Source organism: Oryctolagus cuniculus, chromosome 7 (genome assembly GCF_964237555.1).
Source record: "Oryctolagus cuniculus chromosome 7, mOryCun1.1, whole genome shotgun sequence".
Classification (NCBI taxonomy): domain Eukaryota; kingdom Metazoa; phylum Chordata; class Mammalia; order Lagomorpha; family Leporidae; genus Oryctolagus; species Oryctolagus cuniculus.
In genome coordinates, this window is record NC_091438.1 from 97062431 (window position 1) to 97085749 (window position 23319).

Here is a 23319-nt window from a genome sequence, read left to right on the forward strand (position 1 = left end):
TCATTAGCTTTTTTGTGTTTTATTGTTATTATATGCCATTTATTCCTATAGGATTAAAACATTTTTCTAGCCATTAATGAGTTATGTGGAGTTCTACTTTTTTTTACTTTATAATCTAATTATTCTATTATTTGATTTATTCCTCTTTTTATTCTTCTTATCCAAATGATATGTCAGATATCGAATTCCAAATTTCCTTTGTACTTAAAGGACATTTTGACTTAGGATTTTAAGTGGTATGTTATAAATCAAGCTTCTATTATGCTTGTGCACATAGCAGTAGTTTTTCAGTATTTGCAAGGTTGTGTTCCTATGGCATCAGTAGCATTTTGCTGATGGTAATGTCGATGGTTGTAGTAAAGTCAAGTTCCTGGTTTGGTGGATTTTGGTATAGAAACTGGGGTGCTTTGTTCCCTATCCTTGAGGATTCTTCACGAAATAGCTTGTGTGAAGCCCCCTTTCTGCTGTATTCTAGGGAGTTGTGTTTTTAGAACTTTGACTCTGATAGTTCAATTTATATCCTGTTTTCTTTTTTTTTAACTTTTATTTAATGAATATAAATTTCCAAAGTACAGCTTATGGATTACAATGGCTCCCCCCCCCAATAACTTCCTTCCCACCCGCAACCCTCCCCTATCCCTCTCCCTCCCCACTTCCATTCACATCAAGATTCATTTTCAATTCTCTTTATATACAGAAGATCAGTTTAGCATATATTAAGTAAAGATTTCAACAGTTTGCACCCACATAGAAACACAAAGTGAAAAATACTGTTTGAGTACTAGTTATAGCATTAATTCACATGGTATAACACATTAAGGACAGAGATCCTACATGAGGAGTAAGTGCACAGTGACTGCTGTTGTTGACTTAACAAATTGACACTCTTGTTTATGGCATCAGTAATCACCCTAGGCTCTTGTCATGAATTGCCAAGGCTATGGAAGCCTTTTGAGTTTGCCAACTCTGATCTTATTTAGACAAGGTCATAGTCAAAGTGGAAGTTTTCTCCTCCCTTCAGAGAAAGGTACCTCTTCATTTGATGACCTGTTCTTTTCACTGGGATCTCACTCGCGGAGATCTTTCATGTAGGGTTGTTTTTTTTTTTTTTTTTTTTTTTTTGCCAGAGTGTTTTGGCTTTCCATGCCTGTAACACTCTCATGGGTGGGCTTTTCAGCCAGATCTGCATGCCTTAAGGGCCGATTCTGAGGCCAGAGTGCTGTTTAGGACATCTGCTATTCTATGGGTCTGCTGTGTATCTCACTTCCCATGTTGGATCGTTCTCTCCCTTTTTTATTCTATCAGCTAGTATTTGCAGACACTAGTCTTTTTTATGTGCTCCCTTTGGCTCTTAGTCCTATCATTATGATCATCTGTGAACAGAAATTGATCACTGGGACTAGTGAGATGGCATTGGTACATGCCACCTTGATGGGATTGAATTGGAATCCTCTGGTATGTTTCTAACTCTACCGTTTGAGGTAAGTCAGCTTGAACATGTCAAGAATTGCACATCTCTTCCCTCTCTTACTCCCACTCTTATATTTTTTTTTTTTTTTTTTTTTTTTTTTTTTTTTTTTTTTTTTTTTTTTTTATCTTTTATTTAATGAATATAAATTTCCAAAGTACGACTCATGGGTTACAATGGCTTCCCCCCCCATACCGTCCCTCCCACCCACAACCCTCCCCTTTCCCACTCCCTCTCCCCTTCCATTCACATCAAGATTCATTTTCGATTATCTTAATATACAGAAGATCAGCTTAGTATACCTTAAGTAAGTATTTCAACAGTTTGCTCCCACACAGAAACATAAAGTGAAAAATAATAGATGATTTTTTTAAAATGATGATGAAATCAGATCAGACCTATTGTCATGTTTAATCCCAGTGAGAGTCAAGTTGGGAATTGAAAATTTCTTTCTTTTTTTTTTTTTGTTTTTTTTTTTTTGTTTGTTTTTTTTTTTTTACAGAAGATCAGTTTAGTGTACATTAAGTAAAGATTTCAGTCGTTTGCACCCCCATAGAAACACAAAGTGAAATATACTGTTTGAGTACTCGTTATAGCATTAAGCCTCAGTGTACAGCACGTTAAGGACCGAGATCCTACATGAGGAGTAAGTGCACAGTGACTCCTGTTGTTGACTTTACCAATTGACACTCCTGTTTATGGCATCAGTAATCTCCCTATGCACCAGTTATGAGTTTCCAAGGCTATGGAAGCCCCTTGAGTTCTCCGACTCTTATCTTGTTTAGACACGGTCATAGTCAAAGTGGAGGTTCTCTCCTCCCTTCAGAGAAAGGCACCTCCCTCTTTGAAGACCTGTTCTTTCCACTGGGATCTCACTCACAGAGATCTTTTTGCCAGAGTGTCTTGGCTTTCCATGCCTGAAATACTCTCATGGGCTTTTCAGCCAGATCCGTCCCACTCTTATATTTAACAGCGATAACTTTTCAGTTAAGTTTCAACACTTGAGAATAACTGTGTATTAATTACAGTATTCAACCAAAAGTATTAAGTAGAACAAATAAACAAAAAATATAATAAGAGGGATAACGTATTAAGTTGTTCATCAACAGTCAGGGCAAGGGCTGATCAAGTCACCGTTTCTCATAGTGTTCATTTCACTTTAACAGGTTTCCTTTTTGGTGCTTGGTTAGTTGTCACTGATCAGGGAGAACAAGTGGTATTTGTCCCTTTGGGACTGGCTTATTTCACTCAGCATAATGCTTTCCAGATTCCTAACAGGGATCACTTTTCAGTTAAAATTTAAACACTTGAGAATAATTGTGTTAATTACAGAGTTCAACCAATAGTACTAGAACCAGAAAAAATACTAAAATGGATAAAGTATTACATTGTACATCAACAGTCAGGACAAGAGCTGATCAGGTCACTGTTTCTCATAGTGTCCATTTCATTTCAACAAGTTTCCCCTTTGGTGCTCAGTTAGTTGTCACTGATCAGGGAGAACATATGATATTTGTCCCTTTTGGACTGGCTTAATTCACTCAGCATGATGTTTTCCAAATTCCTCCATCTTGTTGCAAATGACTGGGTTTCGTTGTTTTTGACTGCTGTATAGTATACTATAGAGTACATGTTCCATAATTTCTTTCTCCAGTCTACTGTTGATGGGCATTTGGGTTGATTCCAGGTCTTAGCTATTGTGAATTGAGCTGAAATAAACATTCAGGTGCAGACAGCTTGTTTGTTTGCCAATTTCATTCCTTTGGGTAAATTCCAAGGAGTGGGATGGCTGGGATGAATGGTAGGGTTATATTCAGGTTTCTGAGGAATCTCCAGATTGACTTCCACAGTGGCTTAACAAGTTTGCATTCCCGCCAACAGTGGGTTTGTGTCCCTTTTTCCCCACATCCTCGCCAACATCTCTTGTTGGTAGATTTCTGAATGTGAGCCATTCTAAGCGGGGTGAGGTGAAACCTCATTGTGGTTTTGATTTGCATTTCCCTAATTGCTAGTGATCTTGAACATTTTTTCATGTGCCTGTTGGCCATTTGGATTTCCTCTTTTGAAAAATGTCTATTGAGGTCCTCGGCCCATCTCTTTAATGGGTTGTTTGTTTTGATGTTGTGGAGTTTCTTGATTTCTGTGTAGATTCTTTATCTGTTGCATAGTTTGCAAATATTTTTTCCCATTCTGTCAGTTGCCTCTTCACTTTCCTGACTGTTTCTTTTGAAGTACAGAAACTTCTCAATTTGATGCAATCCCAAATGTTAATTTTGGCTTTGACTGCCTGTGCTTCTGGGGTGTTTTCCAGGAAGTCTTTGCCGGTACCTATATCTTGCAGGGTTTCTCCAATACTCTCAAATAATTTGATGGTGTCGGGTCATATTTAAGTCTTTAATCCATGTTGAATGAATTTTTGTGTAAGGTGAAAGGTAGGGGTCTTGCTTCATGATTCTGCACGTGGAAATCCAGTTTTCCCAGCACCATTTATGGCTGTAGATTTTTGGATTGATTTCTGGTGTTTCATTTCTGTTCCTTTGGTCTATCTATCTGTTTCTGTACCAGCACCATGCTGTTTTGATAACAACTGCACTGTAGTATGTCCTGAAATCTGGTATTGTAACGCCTCCGGCTTTGTTTTTGTTGTACAAGATTGCTTTAGCTATTTGAGGTCTCCTGTGTCTCCATATGAATTTCAGCATCATTTTTTCCAGATCTGAGTAGGAGGTCTTCGGTATCTTGATTGGTATCGCATTGAATGTATAAATTGCTTTTGGGAGAATGGACATTTTGATGATATTGATTCTTCCAATCCATGAGCATGGAAGATTTTTCCATTTCTTGGTATCCTCTTCTATTTCTTTCTTTAAGGTTTTGTAATTTTCATCGTAGAGATCTTTAACATCCTAGGTAAAGTCTCTTCCAAGGTATTTGATTGTTTTTGTAGCTATTGTGAATGGGATTGATCTTAGAAGTTCTTCCTCAGCCATGGCATTGTCTGTGTATACAAAGGCTGTTGATTTTTGTGCATTGATTTTATACCCTGCTACTTTGCCAAACTCTTCTATGAGTTCCAATAGTCTCTTAGTAGAGTTCTTTGGGTCCCCCAAATAAAGAATCATATCATCTGCAAAGAGGGATAGTTTCAGTTCTTCCTTCCCAATTTGTATCCCTTTAATTTCTTTTTCTTGCCTAATAGCTCTGGCTAAAACTTCCAGAACTATGTTGAATAGCAGTGGTGAGAGTGGGCATCCCTGTCTGGTACCAGATCTCAGTGGAAATGCTTCCAACTTTTCCCCATTCAATAGGATGCTGGCCGTGGGTTTTTAATAAATTGCTTTGATTATATGAGGCATGTTCCTTCCATACCCAGTTTGCTTAGAGTTTTCATCATGAAAGGGTGTTGCATTTTATGAAGTGCTTTCTCAGCGTCTATTGAGATAATCATATGGTTTTTCTTCTGCAGTCTGTTAATGTGGTGTATCACATTGATTGATTTGTGAATGTTGAACCATCCCTGCGTACCAGGGATAGATCCCACTTGGTCTGGATGGATGATCTTTCTGATGTGTTGTTGCATTCTATTGGCGAGAATTTTATTGAGGATTTTTGCATCTATGTTCATCAGGGATATTGGTCTGTAATTCTCTTTCAATGCTGCATCTTTTTCTGGCTTAGGAATTAAGGTGATGCTGGCTTCATAGAAAGAATTTGGGAGGATTCCCTCTTTTTCAATTGTTCTGAATAGTTTGAGAAGAATTGGAGTTAGTTCTTCTTTAAATGTCTGGTAGAATTCAGCAGTGAATCCATCTGGTCCTGGGCTTTTCTTTGTTGGGAGGGCCCTTATTAATGTATCAATGTCTGTCTCAGTTATGGGTCTGTTTAGGTTTTCTATGTCTTTCTGGTTCAATTTAGGTAGGTTGCATGTGTCCAGGAATCTATACATTTCTGATTGGTTTCCCTGTTTGCTGGCATACAGGTCCTTGTAGTAATTTCTGATAATTCTTTTTATTTCTGTGGTGTCTGTTGTTACGTTTCCTTATTCATCTCTGATTTTATTGATTTGGGTCTTTTCTCTTCTTTTTTTAGTTAGTTGGGCCAATGGGGTGTCAATTTTGTTTATTTTTTCAAAAAACCAGCTCCTCGTTTGGCTGATTTTTTGTAATGTTTTTTTGAATTCAATCCTGTTGATTTCTTCTCTGATTTTAATTATTTCTCTTCTCCTACTAGATTTGGGTCTGGTTTTCTGCAGATTTTCTAGATGCTTGAGATGCAGTGAAAGCTCATCTATTTGGTGCCTTTCCAATGTCTTGACGTTGGCACCTATTGTTATAAACTTTCCTCTTAACACTGCTTTTGCTGTATCCCATAAGTTTTGGTATGTTGTGCTGTTATCCTCATTTGCTTCCAGAAAATTTCTGATTTCTCTTTTAATTTCTTCTATGACCCATTGTTCATTCAGGAGCATATTGTTCAATCTCCATGTATTTGTGTATGCTCTAGGGATTCCTGAGTTGCTAATTTCCAACTTCATTCCTTTATGGTCTGAGAAGCTGCATGGAATGATTCTAAATCTTTTGAATTTGCTGAGACTTGCTTTATGGCCTAGTATGTGGTCAATCCTAGAGAAGGTTCCATGTACTGCTGAGAAGAATGTAAATGCTTTCTGTGTAGGATGAAAAGTTCTGTATATATCTGTTAGATCCATTTGGGCTATAGTGTCGTTTAAATCTATTGTCTCTTTGTTGATCTTCTGTCCTGTTGATCTGTCTATTTCTGAGAGTGGGGTATTGAAGTCCCCCAGTACTATTGTATTGGGGTCTAAGTCTCCCTTAAGTCCCTTAACAAATCATTTAAATAAACTGGTGCCCTATAATTAGGTGCATATACATTGATAATCGTTATATCTTCCTGTTGAATTGATCCCTTAATCATTATATAGTGCCCCTCTTTGTGTCTCCTAACAGTTTTTGTGGTAAAGTTTATGTTGTCCGATATTAAGATGGCTACGCCTGCACTTTTTTCATTTCTGTTGGCATGGTGTATCTTTTTCCAGCCTTTCACTTTCAGTCTGTATGGATCTTTGTTGGAAAGATGTGTTTCTTGTAAGCAGCAAATAGATGGGTTTTGTTCCTTAACCCAATCAGCCAAACGGTGTCTTTTAACTGGACAGTTCAGGCCATTAACGTTCACTGTGACTATTGATAAGTGGTAACTTTGCCCTGCCATTTGCCAACGATATTTTCTGATATATGTTTTGAACTTCCTTTGATCTTTTGGTGTGAGATTTCCTTCATTTACCTTCTTTCATATTCATGGCCGTGTTTCTGTGTTTCTGTGTGTAGCACATCTTTAAGCATTTTTTGTAGGGCTGGATGAGTGGCGACAAATTCTTTTAATTTCTGTTTGCTATGAAAGGTCTTTATTTCACCTTCATTTACAAATGAGAGCTTTGCAGGATATAATATTCTGGGTTGGCAGTTGTTCTCTCTTAGTACCTGGGCTATATCTCACCATTCCCTCCTAGCTTGTAGGGTTTCTGATGAGAAGTCAGCTGTGAGTCTAATTGGAGATCCTCTGAGAGTAATCTGACGTTTCTCTCTTGCACATTTTAGGATCTTTTCTTTATGTTTCACTGTGGTGAGTTTAATTACAACGTGTCGTGGTGAGGATCTCTTTTGGTCATGTTTATTAGGGGTTCTATGAGCTTCCTGTACTAGGATGTCTGTCCTTCTCCAAACCTGGGAAATTTTCTGCTAATATCTCACTAAAAAGACCTTCTAATCCTTTCTCCCTCTCCATGCCTTCAGGAACTCCTAGAACCCGAATGTTGGTTTTTTTAGTAGTATCCTGTAGATTCCCAACAATATGTTTTAAATTTCTAATTTCCTCTTCTTTTCTTTGGTCTGACTGTATCCTTTCCTGTTCTCTGTCTTCTAAGTCTGATATTCACTCTTCTACTTCACCCATTCTGTTTTTAAGGCTCTCTAATGTGTTTGTCATTTGATCTATTGAATTCTTCATTTCATTATGATTTCTCATCACTATCACAGTTTCCTGTTGTACTAGTTGTTTCATTTCATTTTGATTCCTCCTTAATATTTCATTTTCACGAGAGAGGTTTTCTATCCTGTCCAGTAAGGATTTCTGTAGTTCAAGAATTTGTTTTTGAGAACTTCTTAATGTTCTTATCAATTTTTTGAGATCTGCTTCTTGCATTTCTTCTATGTCATCATCTTCATAATCTTGAATTGGGGTATCTATTTCATTTGGGGGCATCATAGTGTCTTCCTTGTTCTTGTTACCTCGGCTTTTGCGTTTGTCATATTGGAGATATTCTTTGTTTTTTTTCTCATTATACTATGACTCTAGATTAAGAGGACTGTCTGCTTTTGATGCTTCCTTCGAGGCTATGATGGGTGTGGCCAGAGAGCTCTGGTTCTTCAGGGTTAAGGGTGTGCCAATGGTGATTTTCCCTGATTGTTCTCTTGCTGGCTCTCACTCTTTCTCTCTCTCTCTCTCTTTTTTTTTTTTTTTTTTTTGACTCAGTTGGGAAGTAATTCCACACAGCTGAGTGGAATTGAGAGTAGTTGATTTATGAAATCTGGCCCCTGTAGGTATTCGTTTGCTTACCAGAGTCAGGTTTTTCTGCTTGGCTAATGAGAGACACCTGCTTTACATATGCAAAATGGCACGTACTGCTTTACTTACGTAAAATGGCGCCTGCCCTTTGTCTTGCTCGGCTTTGTAAGGTGAGTGGAGAGAGAGGCTAAATGTCCATGCAGGTTCCCCTTATTTATTCGATTTTTTTCTCTCATTCAGCCAGCCTGGTGAACTTTCCCCAATGGGGTTTCAGGCCTCGTTCTCTGCAGGCTTTTTCTGCCTTCCCCGCCAATGTCTCGGGTTACCGAGAGCTTATTAGCTCACCTCCCCTTCCAGCTCTGGCGCGCAGACTCTGCGGCTCCGGCAGGTCCGGCAGGTCCGGTGGGTCTGGCTGCTCTGGCAGGTCCAGCGGGTCCGGCGAGTCCGGCAGGTCCAGTGGCTCCCACGGCTCAGCTTCCACGCGGTGGGCGACCTTGCTCTCCCCTTAGGTCCTCTGAGTCACAGCCACTAGATCCAGAAGAGTTTCCTCTGCAGTTTTTCCCTGATCCTTTTCCTGAGGCTACCATAACTCCACTTTTATTAAACTATCTTTTCCCGGACTGTCGGTGCGCGCCCTCACTATTCTGCCATCTTGGCTCCGCCCCTTTATTCCTGTTTTCAACTTAGTATCTTCATTTTCTGGTTTTCTTCAATTCCTATCCCCTTTGCATATCATGTAGGGAGTTTCTAGACTTCCTTCAGGTTAGAACTCATTATAAACCCTTTCTACTTAGTTGTCACAAAGCGTGCAGATATAATGTATTGAAAATTAATTTTCTTTCCTGAAACATATTCTCTCTATATAATTTTGGTTCACTTCACTGAGCACAATGGTTTCCAGCTGGATCCATTTTGTTGTAAAGACAGGATTTCATTGACTGTGTAGTATTACATAGTGTATATATATATATCACATTTTTTTATCCATTCATCAGTTGATGGACATCTGGGTTATTCCATCTCTTAGCTATTGTGAATTGATCTGCAATAAACATGGGGATACAAATAGCTCTTTCATATGCTGATTTCATTTCATTTGAGTAAATTCCCAGGAGTGGGATGACTGGGTCATATGTTAGATATATGTTCAGACTGCTGAGAAATCTTCATACTGTCTTCTATAATGGTTGTATTGGTTTACATTCCGACCAACAGTGTATTAGGGTATGTTTCCCCCAAATCCTCACCAGAACTTACTGTTATTTGATTTTTAGATGATAGCCATGCTAACTGGGGTGAGATGAAATTTCATTGTGGTTTTAAATTTGCATTTCCTTGATGATTAGTGATACAGAGTATTTTTTTCATGTGTCTATTGGCCATTTGCATTTCATCCATTGAAAAATTCCAGATCAAGTCCTCTGCCCATTACTTAACTGGATTATTTGTTTTGTTGTTGTTGAGTTTCTTGAGCTCTTTATAGAGCTTCAATATGCCTTTATTTGTTTTATACCCTGCAAATATTTTCTCCCATTCTGTTGGTTGTCCCTTCAACTTGTTGAGCATTTCCTTTGCAGTTCAGAAGCTTCTTAGCTTCCCACTTATCTATTTTTTGGTGTTTTTAAAGAAGTCTTTGCCTATGCCAATATCTTTAAGAGGTTCCCTGATGTTTTCCTCTAGGAAGTTGAAGTTATCAGTTCATAGATTTATATCCTTGATCCATTTTGAGTTGATTTTTGTATGAGGTGTGAGGTAGGGTTCTTGTTTCATGTTTCTGCATATGTAGATCCAATTTTCCCAGCACCATTTCTTGAGAAGATTATTCTTTTTCTAGGGATTGATTTTAGCTCCTTTGTCAAAAATAAGTTGGTGATACATGCATGGATTAATTTCTGGGGTTCCTATTCTGTCCCATTGGTCTACACATCTATTTTTGTACCAATTTCAGGTTGTCTTGAAATTTAGTACTATGATGCTTCCTGCTTTTTTTTTTTTTCTTGATTTTTGTTGTTGTTGCTGTTGGTTAGCATTGATTTAGCTGTTTGGGATCTCTTGCGTTTCCATGGGAATTTTAGAATTGTTCTTTATATATCTGAGAAGAATATCATTGACATTTTGTTTGGGATCACATTGAATCTGTAAACTACTGTGGGTAGTATGGACATTTTGATATAAATTCTTTCAATCCATGAATGCAGAAGATTCTTCCTTTTTTATGTGTATGTTCTATTTCATTAATGTTCTTCAATTTTTATTGTAAAGACCTTCACATTTTTGGTTAAATTTATTCCAAGGTATTGAAATATTTTTTGTAACTATTGTGAATGGGACTGATCTTACAAGTTCTTTCTCAGCCAGATCATTATGTATAGAAAGGCTATTGAATTTTGTGTGTTGATTTTATATCTTACAACTTTACCAAACTCTCTTATGAGTTACAATAGTCTCTTAATGGAGTCTTTTGGTTCCCCTATATGTCATCTGCAAATGGATAATTTGATTTCTTCCTTTCCAATTTGTATCCCTTTGATTCCTTTGTCTTGCCAATTGGCTTTGGCTAAGACTTACAGAACTCTATTGACTAGCAGTGTGAATGTGGGCATCCTTGTCTTGCTCTGGATCTTAGTAGAAACGCTTCCAATTTTTCCCTATTCAATATGTTGCTGGCTCTGGGTTGTCATAAATTGCCTTGATTGTCTTGAGGAATGTTCTTCTATACCCAATTGGCCAAATATTTTTGTTTTTTATTATAAAAGAATGTTGTAGCCGGCGCCGTGGCTCAATAGGCTAATCCTCCACCTTGCGGCGCCGGCACACCGGGTTCTAGTCCCGGTCGGGGCGCCGGATTCTGTCCCGGTTGCCCCTCTTCCAGGCCAGCTCTCTGCTATGGCCAGGGAGTGCAGTGGAGGATGGCCCAGGTGCTTGGGCCCTGCACCCCATGGGAGACCAGGAAAAGCACCTGGATCCTGGCTCCTGCCATCGGATCAGCGCGGTGCGCCGGCTGCAGCGGCGGCCATTGGAGGGTGAACCAACGGCAAAGGAAGACCTTTCTCTCTGTCTCTCTCTCTCACTGTCCACTCTGCCTGTCAAAAAAAAAAAAAAAAAAAAAAAGAATGTTGTATTTTGTCAAATGCTTCTTCTGCATCTATTGAGATATCAACTGGTTTTTAATTTTAAATTTATTAATGTGATATATCACATTTATTGATTTGAGTATTTGAGCTATCCCTTCATATCAAGTATAAATCCCACTTGCTTTGGGTAAATGATCTTTCTGATGTGTTGTTGGAGTCTATTAGCTAGTATTTTATTGAGGTTTTTTGCTTATATGTTTTTCAGAGCATTGGTTGATAGTTCTCTTTGTTATATCTTTTTCTGGTTTTGGAATTAGGGTGTGCTGGCCTCATAGAAAGCATTTGGGCAGCTCACTAGGCTAATCCTCCACCTTGCGGCGCCGGCACACCGGGTTCTAGTCCTGGTCGGGGCACCGGATTCTGTCCTGGTTGCCCCTCTTCCAGGCCAGCTCTCTGCTGTGGCCCGGGAGTACAGTGGAGGATGGCCCAAGTGCTTGGGCCCTGCACCCCATGGGAGACCAGGAGAAGTACCTGGCTCCTGCCATCGGATCAGCACGGTGTGCCGGCCGCAGCGTGCCGGCTGCAGCGGCCATTGGAGGGTGAACCAACGGCAAAGGAAGACCTTTCTCTCTGTCTCTCTCTCTCTCACTGTCCACTCTGCCTGTCAAAAAAAAAAAAAAAGAATATTTCCTCTATTTCAATTGTGTTGAATTATTTGAGAAGAATTAGAATTTTTCCTTAAACGTTTGGTAGAATTCAGCAGAGAGAAGCCATCCTGTTCTGGGCTTTTATTTGTTGGGAAGGTCTTTATTACTGATTCAATAACTGTGGTCTATTTAGGTTTTCTATATCTTCATGATCCAATTTTGGTAGATTGTATGTGTCCAGAAATTATCTATTTCTTCTGTGTTTTCCAATTTGATGGCCTATAGCTGTTTGTAGCAAATCTTGATGATTCTTTTTATTTCTGTGGTATCCATTGTAACATCTCCTTTTTCTTCTCTGATTTTATTAATATGGGTCTTCTCCCCCCCCACCCCTGTTTTTTTGGGTTAGTTAGGCCAATGGTTTACATTTTGTAATATTTTTAGTGATTATTTTATTCATTTGAAAGAGTTACTGAGAGAGGTGGGGGGGAGGATAGGTCTTCCTTCCGCTGGTTCACTTCCCAAATGGCCACTATGGCTGAAACTGATCCAATCTGAAGCCAGGAGCCAGGAGCTTCTTCCAAGTCTCCCATGCAGAGGTCCAAGCACTTGTGCCGTCTTCCACTGCTTTCCCAGGAGTATTAGCAGGGAGCTGGATCAGAAGTAGAACAGCCAGGATTTGAACTGGCACCCATATGGGATGCCAATGCTGCAGGCCAGGGTTTTAACCCACTGTGCCACCACCCCTTTGTTTTAAAAAAAGAACAATTATTCACTTCAATAATTTGTATCTGCTTTTTGGGGGTTTTAATTTTATTTATTTAGTCTCTAATTTTAATTATTTCTTTTCCTACTAATTTAGGGTTGGGTTTTTTTCTTGTCTTTCTAAGTCCTTGAGATGCATTCATAGGTCATTTATTTTATGCCTTTGCAGTTTCTTGATGTAGGCACTAAGTGCTATAAACTTTTGCTGTGTCACATAAGTTTTGAATATGTTGTGTTGTGGCCGGCGCCGCGGCTCACTAGGCTAATCCTCCGCCTAGCGGCGCCGGCACACCGGGTTCTAGTCCCGGTCGGGGCGCCGGATTCTGTCCCGGTTGCCCCTCTTCCAGGCCAGCCCTCTGCTGTGGCCAGGGAGTGCAGTGGAGGATGGCCCAGGTGCTTGGGCCCTGCACCCCATGGGAGACCAGGAAAAGCACCTGGCTCCTGGCTCCTGCCATCGGATCAGCGCGCTGCGCCGGCCGCAGCGCGCCGGCCGCGGCGGCCATTGGAGGGTGAACCAACGGCAAAGGAAGACCTTTCTCTCTGTCTCTCTCTCTCACTGTCCACTCTGCCTGTCAAAATAAAAAAAAAAAAAAAAAAAAAAAAAAAAGAATATGTTGTGTTGTCATCTTCCATTCCAGGAATTTTTGGATTTCCCTTTCGATTTATTGTATGACTCACTGTTCAGTCAGGAGAATCTTGTTCAGCCCCCATGTGTTTGCATGTTTTCAAGAGTTTCTTAAGTTGTTAATTTTCAGCTTCATTCCATTGTGGTCAGAAAAGATACATGGTATGATTTCAATTTTTTTGAAAATTTGTTGACACTTTCTTTATGGCCTAGCACATGGGCTATCCTAGAGAAAGTTTCATGCACAGACAAAAAATAATGTGTATTCTGCAGTTATGGGATGAAATGTTCTGTAGATATCAATTAGTCCATTTGGTCCATAATGTAGATAAGCTCTGTTGTTTCTTTGATGATTTTCTGTATCTTTGATCTTTCCATTGATCAAAATAGGGTTTTGAAGTCTCCCATTACAATTGTATTAGAGTCTATGCCTCCCTTTGGATTCATTAATATTAGTTTTAAATAGTCAAGAGCCTTGACATTGGGTGTGTATACATTCACTGTAGTCACATCTTCCTGTGGAATCGATCCCTTAATCATTACATAGTGCCCTTCTTAGTTCAGATTCTGAACATCCCTATACTATTGTTTTATTTCTTTACTGAACTGTCCTCATCTTCTTTATTTCCACTTCCCACCAGAATTAAATTTCTACTATGAAAATCTGATATTAATATTCTGTCCAAATTTTAAGTGTTCCTCAATATCTATTGGATAAGCTGTGAATAGTATGCTTTGTGTAGGCAATTTCAGTCTAGATTTTTCTCTACAACTTCCCTTGGCTGTCATATTCTAGTTATTCTATATCACTTTAATTTTCCCAAACATTGACTTCTATATTTCATTTTTGATTAAGATTTATTTATTTATTCAAAAGGCAGAGTTGCAGAAGGCAGAGAGAGAAGAAGAAGAGAGATAACGGGAGAGAGCTTCCATCTGCTGGTTCACTCCTCAAGTGGCCACAAAGGCTAGGGCTAGACCAAGATGAAGCCAAGAGTTTCATCCATGACTCCCAGGTGAGTGTCAAGGGTCCAAGTACCAGGCCATTCTGCTGTTTTCCCAGGCACATTAACAGGGAGTTGGATTGGAAGCCAAGCAGTCCCCATATGGGATGCCAACATCTCAGGCAATGCCTTAACCTGCTTGCCACAATGCTGACCCCAATTTCTATATTTCTTATAGACAATAATTCGCTTTTCATCTTTGTAGCCTTATGTATCTAACAACTATGCTCAATACACACTTGTTGAAGGAATGAATAACGCCTGTTCTTCCCATAGAGCCAGTGCCTCTCTGAATCTTTTATGTACTTTTCCTCTGGTGGTGGCTGCTCTTGTTTCTGACCAGCATTCAGTATGTCTCTCTCTCTTATTCTGTACCTGTACACTTAAGCATCATGTTTCATTCTCTTCCACTTTCAAAGCTGTATTTTTTTTTAAATTTTAGTGAGCAAGTAGTACTCTTTATTGACAAAAATGTGATATGACCCTGATATTTGGGTTGAAATAGAAGATATTCATAAAAACTCTTCCAGAGTGCTCAGGAGAGAAAGAAGGGTGGATAAGACTATAAAGTATATTGGGATTAAGTCCTAGAAGACCTTGAATGGTAAGTTGGGAATTTGGATTTCATTTAATAGGCAGTGGAGCCGCATTAAAGGATTTTGAATAAAGGTTTCATAGATTAAGGAAATATTTCAGCAATATCATTCTGTCAAGTGGTAAGCAGGATAAACTGTAACAGGTGAGGAGCACAATAGTGAGATCAGATATAAAACTAAAAGAAAAATATATAATAAGCATATGAAATGGGTAATATTAAGTGGTAGAATCAGAATTAGAACATGTCACAAAATTTTGGGAATAAGGAAAGTTAATTGTAAATTTTTTTAAAGTATTTACTTATTTGTTTGAAAGGCAGAGTTACAGAGAGAGAGAGGAAGAGATAGACACATACACACACACACAGAGAGAGAGAGAGAGAGAGAGAGAGAGAGAGAGATTGAGATCTTCCATTTGTTTGTTCACTCCTCTAATGGACACAATGGCCAGGGATGGGCCAAGCTGAAGCCAGGAGCGAGGAACTTCTACGTCTCTCATATGGATCCAGGGCCCAAGCACTTGGGCCATCCTCTGCTACTTTCCCAGGCACATAAGCAAGGAGCTGGATCAGATGTGGAGCAGCAGGGACTGAAACTGGCACTCATATGAGATGTTGGTGTCGCAGGCAGCAGCTGAACTCAGTGTGCCACAACAGCAGCCCCTAATTATAGGTTTTAATGACAGGGTTAACTCAGGCAAAATGTCTAGCTACGTCACTCTATTAACGGAATTTCATATAGCACTTTTAGAAAATTTTAATATTATAATACATTTTAATATTATAATAAAATTCAATATTATAATAAAATTTTAATATTATAATAAATTTTAATATTATAATAAAATTTAGTGAGGCAACATTTCCTTAAATTTTAAAGATTTATTTATTTATTTGAGATGCAGAGTTATAGCCAGAGAGAGGGAGAGACAGAGAGAGAGGTCTTCTATCCACTGGTTCACTTCCTCAAAAGACTGCAATGGCCAGAGCTAGGCCAATCCGAAGCCAGGTGCTTCTTCCAGGTCTCTCATGTTGGTACAGAGACCCACGCACTTCAGCCATCTTCCACTGCTTTCCCAGGCCATTAACAGAGAGCTTGATCAAAAGTAGAGTAACTGGGACTCAAACTGACAGCCATATGGGATGCCGGTGCTGTAGGTGGAGGTTTAACCTACTATGCCACAGTGCCGACCCCTTGGAGACAACATTTCTTCAGTAATTTCCCTAATATTGTGTACTTAGCAGGCAATATGATCAGGAATTTTCAGTTCTCACTGTTAATTATCAATATATCACACAAAAAGGGGGTCTTGTTACATCTTCCATCACCTTTCTTTTATTTTAATTTCTCTTTTGTTTTTGCATTCTTTCAGATAGGCATCCCTCTTTTAATTTTTCTGTGTGTGTGTTCTCTCCCCTCTATATTTCTTCCTTTTAAATTTGCTTCTTTTAATTTTTCTCCACTTATTTTTCCTTTCTCTTATCCCTCTCTGTATATTTGAGCCTGTAAGATCCTTTCCCATTGGTAGGGCTTTGGTCCAGGAACTCCACCGTTCCCACAGGAATCTTCAGGGCAAAAGTGGAAAAGATTGCCAAATTGCAGAAGCTAGGGACAACTGGAAGCAGAGCTTTCAACCAAGGTCAGTGAGCTTAAATCTCCTCTCTCTCTTCCTGCTTCCGTGCCTGTTCTTGTCAGTCTAGCAAGCCTCACATGTCAAAATAATGGAAGTCCTAAGCAGAGTCAGCCTCAGACCTACTGCCAGAATAGGCTTTCCCTCCCCTGCAGGCCCTTAGTGAGACAGCTAATTTTTTGTCACTTCGCCAAACATAGCAGGGCTTGCAGGAGGTAAAGCCAAAAGAATCTGAGCCGTGGGGGTTTAACAACTCTATCTTTTTTCCCCCTGAAATTTGAAAAACAGATATGCCAAGATTTTTTTAAACAAGGTATCAGAATGAGGGACTTTGATTCTAAAAGTGGAAGAAAAGAAACAAACAAACAAAAAAGCAATTTTTAATGGAAACTGAACCACTAATTTCAATTCAGGGACACTGAGTTTGTAGGAATACCCAGGTGGTTTTTATTACTTTTCCTTCTGATTGTCAGTTGCCTACTACAAAAAGGGCAGAGAGGTTTCAGTATTATAGACATTGGTTCAGAGTCCAGAGTGCGAACCATTGGTTGAGTGCCCAATATATATCATCATTTTACATAATGCTGGGGAGAAGTGTTGGTTGAGGGGGGTGCAGACATGAGACTACAAACAAACATTCATAAAATGATCCCTAAAAATAAGTGCAGTCTATAACGATGTCAAAATAACAAAGGACTGAAAGTTATTGCACTTAATATATTTGGGGAGCTGCTTTTATAGGTATTATATTCAGAACTACTTACACTATAAAATAATCTGAATACTGCCCTTGTTAGTAATTTACCTTAGTATTAAATTTGGTGGCAAATAACTACTGATTGGTTTACAAAATCAATTTAATGTTCAAAGAAAAAAAATTCATTGTGCCTGAGGCTGTAAAGAAGACTGAACTACAGGTATCGTAGTATTAAAAACAGCAGTGTTACTGAATAGAGTCTAATCTCAAAGTGACTACTTTGAAGAGAATAAGTATTAAGTTCATAATTGTTTTAAAATACAGTTGGGTTATTTTGTGGGTATGTTGTAAGCACATGATCTCTGACATAGGTGAAAATGTTGTGAGATCTGCACAATAAGAATTTTAAAGAACAATTGATGGCAGAATAAAATCAATTGTCAGCCGGCACCGTGGCTTAGTAGGCTAATCCTCTGCCTTGTGGCGCCAGCACACCAGGTTCTAGTCCCGGTCGGGGCACCGGATTCTGACCCGGTTGCCCCTCTTCCAGGCCAGCTCTCTGCTGTGGCCAGGGAGTGCAGTGGAGGATGGCCCAAGTCTTTGGGCCCTGCACCCCATGGGAGACCAGGAGAAGTACCTGGCTCCTGGCTTCGGATCAGCGCGGTGTGCCGGCTGCAGCGCGCCGGCCGCGGCGGCCATTGGAGGGTGAACCAATGGCAAAGGAAGACCTTTCTCTGTCTCTCTCTCTCTCACTGTCCACTCTTCCTGTCAAAAAAAAAAAAAAAAATCAATTGTCAAATGGAAGTTGAGATGAAGAAAAGGTTGTCTTACTCCCTGAAACTTGTGGAGAACGAGAGACTTCAGATGGGTAAGATTTGGGAAGCTGGAACATAAAAAAATCAGAATGTCAATTTTATAAACACAGAAACAGCTTAATTAAGCATCATCTTTAAATTAAGTAGTTTATTGAAATTTTAACCATAAGGATATTGGATGATGTTTTGAAACTCCTCTAATGGATGTTACATAAAGTATCTACTTAACCTTTATTTGACCTGTAAAATAGTGCTTACCCTTCATAGGAGTCTTATGAAATAATGTTGGAAACATTGCCTTGTACATTTAGCTGCATATTCTTGAGGCTATTCACTTGTCTAACTTTACCATAGGCTATAGATCTTTTCCTGCTTTGTATTCCCAGAGTCTCATATCATGCAGTGACTAAGAAAGTCTTGCAGTGCCAGCTAAAAAAGACAGGCAGGCTTCCTTGATAGTTAGTAGTCTGAATATACAAGGCCATTTTTCAAGAAAGTATTCCCAAGTGGCAAATGAATATTAGCATATAAATATATAGAGAAAAACAAGATTTTAAAACAAGCAAAAATATTTATACCTCTAACTATGATCTGAAGGTTTTAAAAAAAATCCCAGTTAACTAAATGGCCTTTTTTTTTTTTTTTTTTTTTTTTTTTGACAGGCAGAGGGACAGTGAGAGAGAGACAAAGAGAAAGGTCTTCCTTTGCCGTTGGTTCACCCTCCAATGGCCGCCGCGGCCAGTGCGCTGCAGCCGGCGCACCGCGCTGATCCGATGGCAGGAGCCAGGTACTTCTCCTGGTCTCCCATGGGGTGCAGGGCCCAAGCACTTGGGCCATCCTCCACTGCACTCCCTGGCCACAGCAGAGAGCTGGCCTGGAAGAGGGGCAACAGGGACAGAATCCGGTGCCCCGACCGGGACTAGAACCCGGTGTGCCGACGCCACAAGGCGGAGTATTAGCCTAGTGAGCGGCGGCGCCGGCCTAAATGGCCTTATTTTACTGGGTATTTGCTTTACAATAAAAATTCCAAATTTGGCATTTTCTTTCAATAATCATGCAGAAAATCTATTTAATAAGTTCCATAAGTTTAAGAAAAAAGGAATATAATTTTGAACTTGTCAACAATTTACAATTTTTACATTAAAGTCTTAGATGAAAATCTGAGGAGAATGATCGATTCTAAATCAACTATAATTTCATGGGCACTTAATACAATAATAAGTCATATGCACTGAGCATCTATCAAGTTCATAACATTGTGGAAATGATCTATTAATCCTCACAGTAAACCTATGAGATAGAAACTGTTATATTCATCATTTTGTAGGTGAAAAAAAAGTACAGAAATGTTAAAAAATTTGCCCAAACTCAGAGTAGTACAAGGTATAAGTCAACCAAGTTATTCTGAATTCATATCCCACTTTAAAAAGACTTTAATACAGTAATAAATACACATAATTTAGAAAAAAATAGTTCTACAAATCTCATAATTTGGTTGACATTTAATTTGTTATGTACTTCTGAGAATGAAAGGGAGATGCTAACTGAATAGGCTTGTAGGAAAGCAAGGATAAAACAGGGCACTCCTGAGAAAAGTAGAATTATATGGCCACCTGACTTATGATGAAGAAAGAACAGTCCCTTCTGCAGTATCACTTGAATCCAAATTTCTACCAAGTCCTACTCCTAATGGGCAACTATTTCTAAATCCTTTTTGCTGCTTTTTGTATTTTATAGTTGAAGACCTCATTTTTTAAAAAAATATTTATTTATTTGAAAGGCATATTATAGAGGAGATTGAGGAGGGAGAGAAAGAGATCTTCTATCCACTGGTTCACTTCCCAAATGTCTGCAACAGCCAGGGATGGGCCAGGCTGAAGGCAGGAGGCAGGAACTTCTTTCAGATATCCTGTGTGGGTGTAGGGGCCCAAATACTTGGGTCATCCTCCACTGCTTTTTTCCTAGGTGCATTAACAGGGAGCTGGATCTGAAGTGGAGCAGCTGGGACATGAATCAGCGCCCATATGGAATGCCCACAGTGCAGGTGGTGACTTAAACTGCTGTGTCACAATGCCGGCCCCCTGAAGACCTGCTTTTTGAGAAATCATATTCAAAACTACTTATCAAAAAAAAAAAAACAGCTGCACTGTTAATTTTTGAGAGACAGATAAAAAGAGTGAGTCCGTTTCCATCTGCTTATTCGCTCCCAAATGCTGCTTGATCATGTTGAAGCCAGTAGCTGGAAACTTAATCCAGGTTTTCTACATGGGAGGCAGAGACCCTATTACTTGATCCATCACCCACTGCCTTCCAGGGACTGCATTAGCAGGAAGCTGGAATTTGGAGCCATAGCCAGGACATGAACTCAGGTACTCCCATGTGAAATGTGGACATCTCAACCATTAGATTAAAATACCTGTCCCTTTAGCTTTCTTAAGCTTCTGACTAAACACAATTTCTTCATTCTCCTAATTTTGTTTTGTTTCATATTTTGGTTAAATAATTTAGTGTTTATATTATTAAGAATTTATAGGGGCCAGCGCTATGGCATAGCAGGTACAGCTGCCTGCAGTGCCAACATCCCATATGGGCACTGGTTCAAGTCCCGGGTGCTCCACTTCCCATCCAGTTCTCTGCTATGACCTGGGAAAGCAGTGGAAGATGGCCCAAGTCTTTGGGTCCCCGCACCCGCATGGAAGACCCAGAAGATGCTCCTGGCTCCTGGCTTCGGATCAGACTAGCTCCGGCTGTTTCGGCCAACTGAGGAGTGAACCAGTGGATGGAAGACTCTCTCTCACTCTCACTCTCTCTCTTTTTTTCTCTCTCTCTCTCTTTTGCCTCTGCCTCTCTGTAATACTGCCTTTCAAATAAATAAATCTTTAAAAAAAGAATATATAAATTTGGTCATGGTTGATCCACATTTAATAGTCTGTTAACATGGAACAGACATTTGGCCTAGCAGGTAATTTACTAATGAAGATACCCATATCCCACATTGGAGTATCTTGGTTTGGTCCTTGGGTTCAGCTCCTAATTCCAGCTTCCTGCTAATGCAGATCTTAAGAGGCAGCAGTGACAGCTCAAGTAGCTACATTCCTGCCTGTGTCTTCTGGCCTTGAAATATCTAGATTATGTTCCTGGCTCACTGCTTCTCCTCTGGCTGTTGTGGGCATCTGGGCAGTGAACCAGTAGATGGGATCTCTTTTCCCCACTCACTCTGTCTTTGCATCTCAAATAATCTCTTTTTATCTTGATCTACATATTTTTTTTAGCTAACTGTCTTTTTTGTTTTGACAGTTATAGACAGTGAGAGAGAGACAGAGACAGAGACAGAGACAGAGACAGAAAGAAAGGTCTTCCTTCCATTGGTTCAGTCCCCAAATGGCTACCATGGCCCACGCTAAGCCAGTCCGAAGCCAGGAGCCAGGTGCCTCCTCCTGGTCTCCCATGCGGGTGCAGGAGCCCAAGCACTTGGGCCACCCTCCACTGCGTTCCTGGGCCACAGCAGAGAGCTGGACTGGAAGAGGAGCAACCAGGACTAGCACCTGGCTCCCATATGGGATGCCGGCGCCATAGGCGGAGGATTAACCAAGTGAGCTACAGCGCCAGCCCCAGTTAACTGTCTTACATGTGCGTTTTTGCCTCTAGCTTTCTGTTTAAACTCTAAAGCTCCTCTTAGTACTGTCAAGATTTATAGATAATTGATAAGTTAAATTGATTTTTTTCCCTTAGAAACTTCCCTCCTGGATTCTTCATCTTTCCAATCCAATATAAAAGTTTGATTTCTAAATTCACCATATCATAATTCTGTTAGAATCTTTCTCCATGGTTCCCTAGGTATTTATCTCTCTCTCTCTCTCTCTCTTTCTCTTTCTCTTTCTCTTTCTCTCTCTGAAAGATTTTTTTTTACTTAAAAGTCAGAGTTAATATATAGAGAGAAGGAGGGGCAGAGTGAGAGGGAGAGAGGTCTTCCATCCGCTGGTTCACTCCCCAACTGGCCCAACTGCCAGAGCTGAGCGGATCTGAAGCCAGGAACCAGGAGCTTCTTCTAGGTCTCCCATGTGGGTGTAGGGGCCCAAGGACTTGGACCATCTTCCACTGCTTTCCCAGGTCATAGCAGAGAGCTGAATCCGAAATGGAGCAGCCAGTTCATCAAGCAGCGTCCACATGGGATGCCAGCACCACAGGTGGGACTTCCTATCTATGCCACAGCGATCGCCCAATTTTTCTCTCTTTTGTTTCAGATTTTCTATCTGCTGAATCACATATCTTCCTCTTACCATCCAAGAACAGAGCCTCTCTGAGTCAATCTCTGCCTGTAGCAATGTCGTGTTTTCCTCCGGTGGTTAAGAGGAGAAGATGAGTGGCAGTATAGGCTTGTGGAAGGTATTCAGATTTTAAATGTTTCCTTTTTAGACTCAAAAGCCAGTCTTTTTGTACTCATCCTATGTTGTTCCTGGTACCTACAACTTCTGAACCCTTCTGGGGTTTAACAACACAAATATGATTGTTTTACATTGGCATCTCCCTCTCTGGGTTGTTGGATTTGAACTTGTTGAACCTGGTGACTCATTTGCCATTCAATTAACTTTTTTAATCCTCCAAAATTTTGCCTTTCTATTCTGTTTGTCTTGAGGAGTTTTTGTCTTTCTAAAACTATTTTCAACATTTTAGAACTGTTTTCAGCCCACAGCAAAACTGAGCAGAAGATGAAGAGTTCCTGTACATACTCTGCCCCCACACTATCAACAGCCTGTACTAGAGAAACACATTTGTTACAGTCAATCACTATTATTCAAAGTTCATAGTTTACATTTGTTAAAATCAATCATGATTATCCAAAGTTCATAGTTTACATTATGACATTTTTGGCATTGTATATGTTGCAGGATTAGATAGTATATAATAATATTTATTCAACATTATATCAGAAAGACTGTTTCACGCCCTAAAAATCCTCTTTGTTCCCCCTATTCGTCCATCTCCTCCACTCTCAGAATCCCTGGAAACCTTTAATATTTTACTGTCTTTGTAGTTTTACATTTTCACAATGTCATGTAATTGGAATTATACAGTAAATAGTCATCTCAGGGGGCTTGCACTATGGCATGGCAGGTAAATCTGCCGCTTGCAGTGCTGGCATCCCATATAGGCATCAGTTCAAATCCCAGCTGCTCTACTTCTGATCCAGCACCCTGCTAATGTGTCTGGGAAAGCAACAGAGGATGGCCCATGTGCCTGAGACCTTGCACCCACATGGGAGACCTGGAAGAAGCTCCTGGCTCCTGGCTTCAGCCAGGCCCACTCCTGAACTTTGTGGCCATTTGAGGAGTAAGCCAGCAGATGGAAGATCAATCTCTCTTTGTACTTCTGCCTTTCTGTACTCTGCCTTTCAAATAGATAAATAAATAATTCT

At 39.9% G+C, this 23319-nt stretch overlaps 1 long non-coding RNA gene across 2 annotated transcripts in view; it reads left to right on the forward strand.

The window, feature by feature from the left end:
• Window positions 1-23319, forward strand: part of LOC127493601 (uncharacterized) — a 71441-nt gene that overhangs the window by 26143 nt on the left and 21979 nt on the right. For both annotated transcript variants that reach the window (XR_007924023.2, XR_007924024.2), the window contains exons 2-3: window positions 14039-14177; window positions 22148-22289. This is a non-coding gene — a long non-coding RNA (uncharacterized lncRNA). The remainder of the gene's footprint in view (window positions 1-14038; window positions 14178-22147; window positions 22290-23319) is intronic.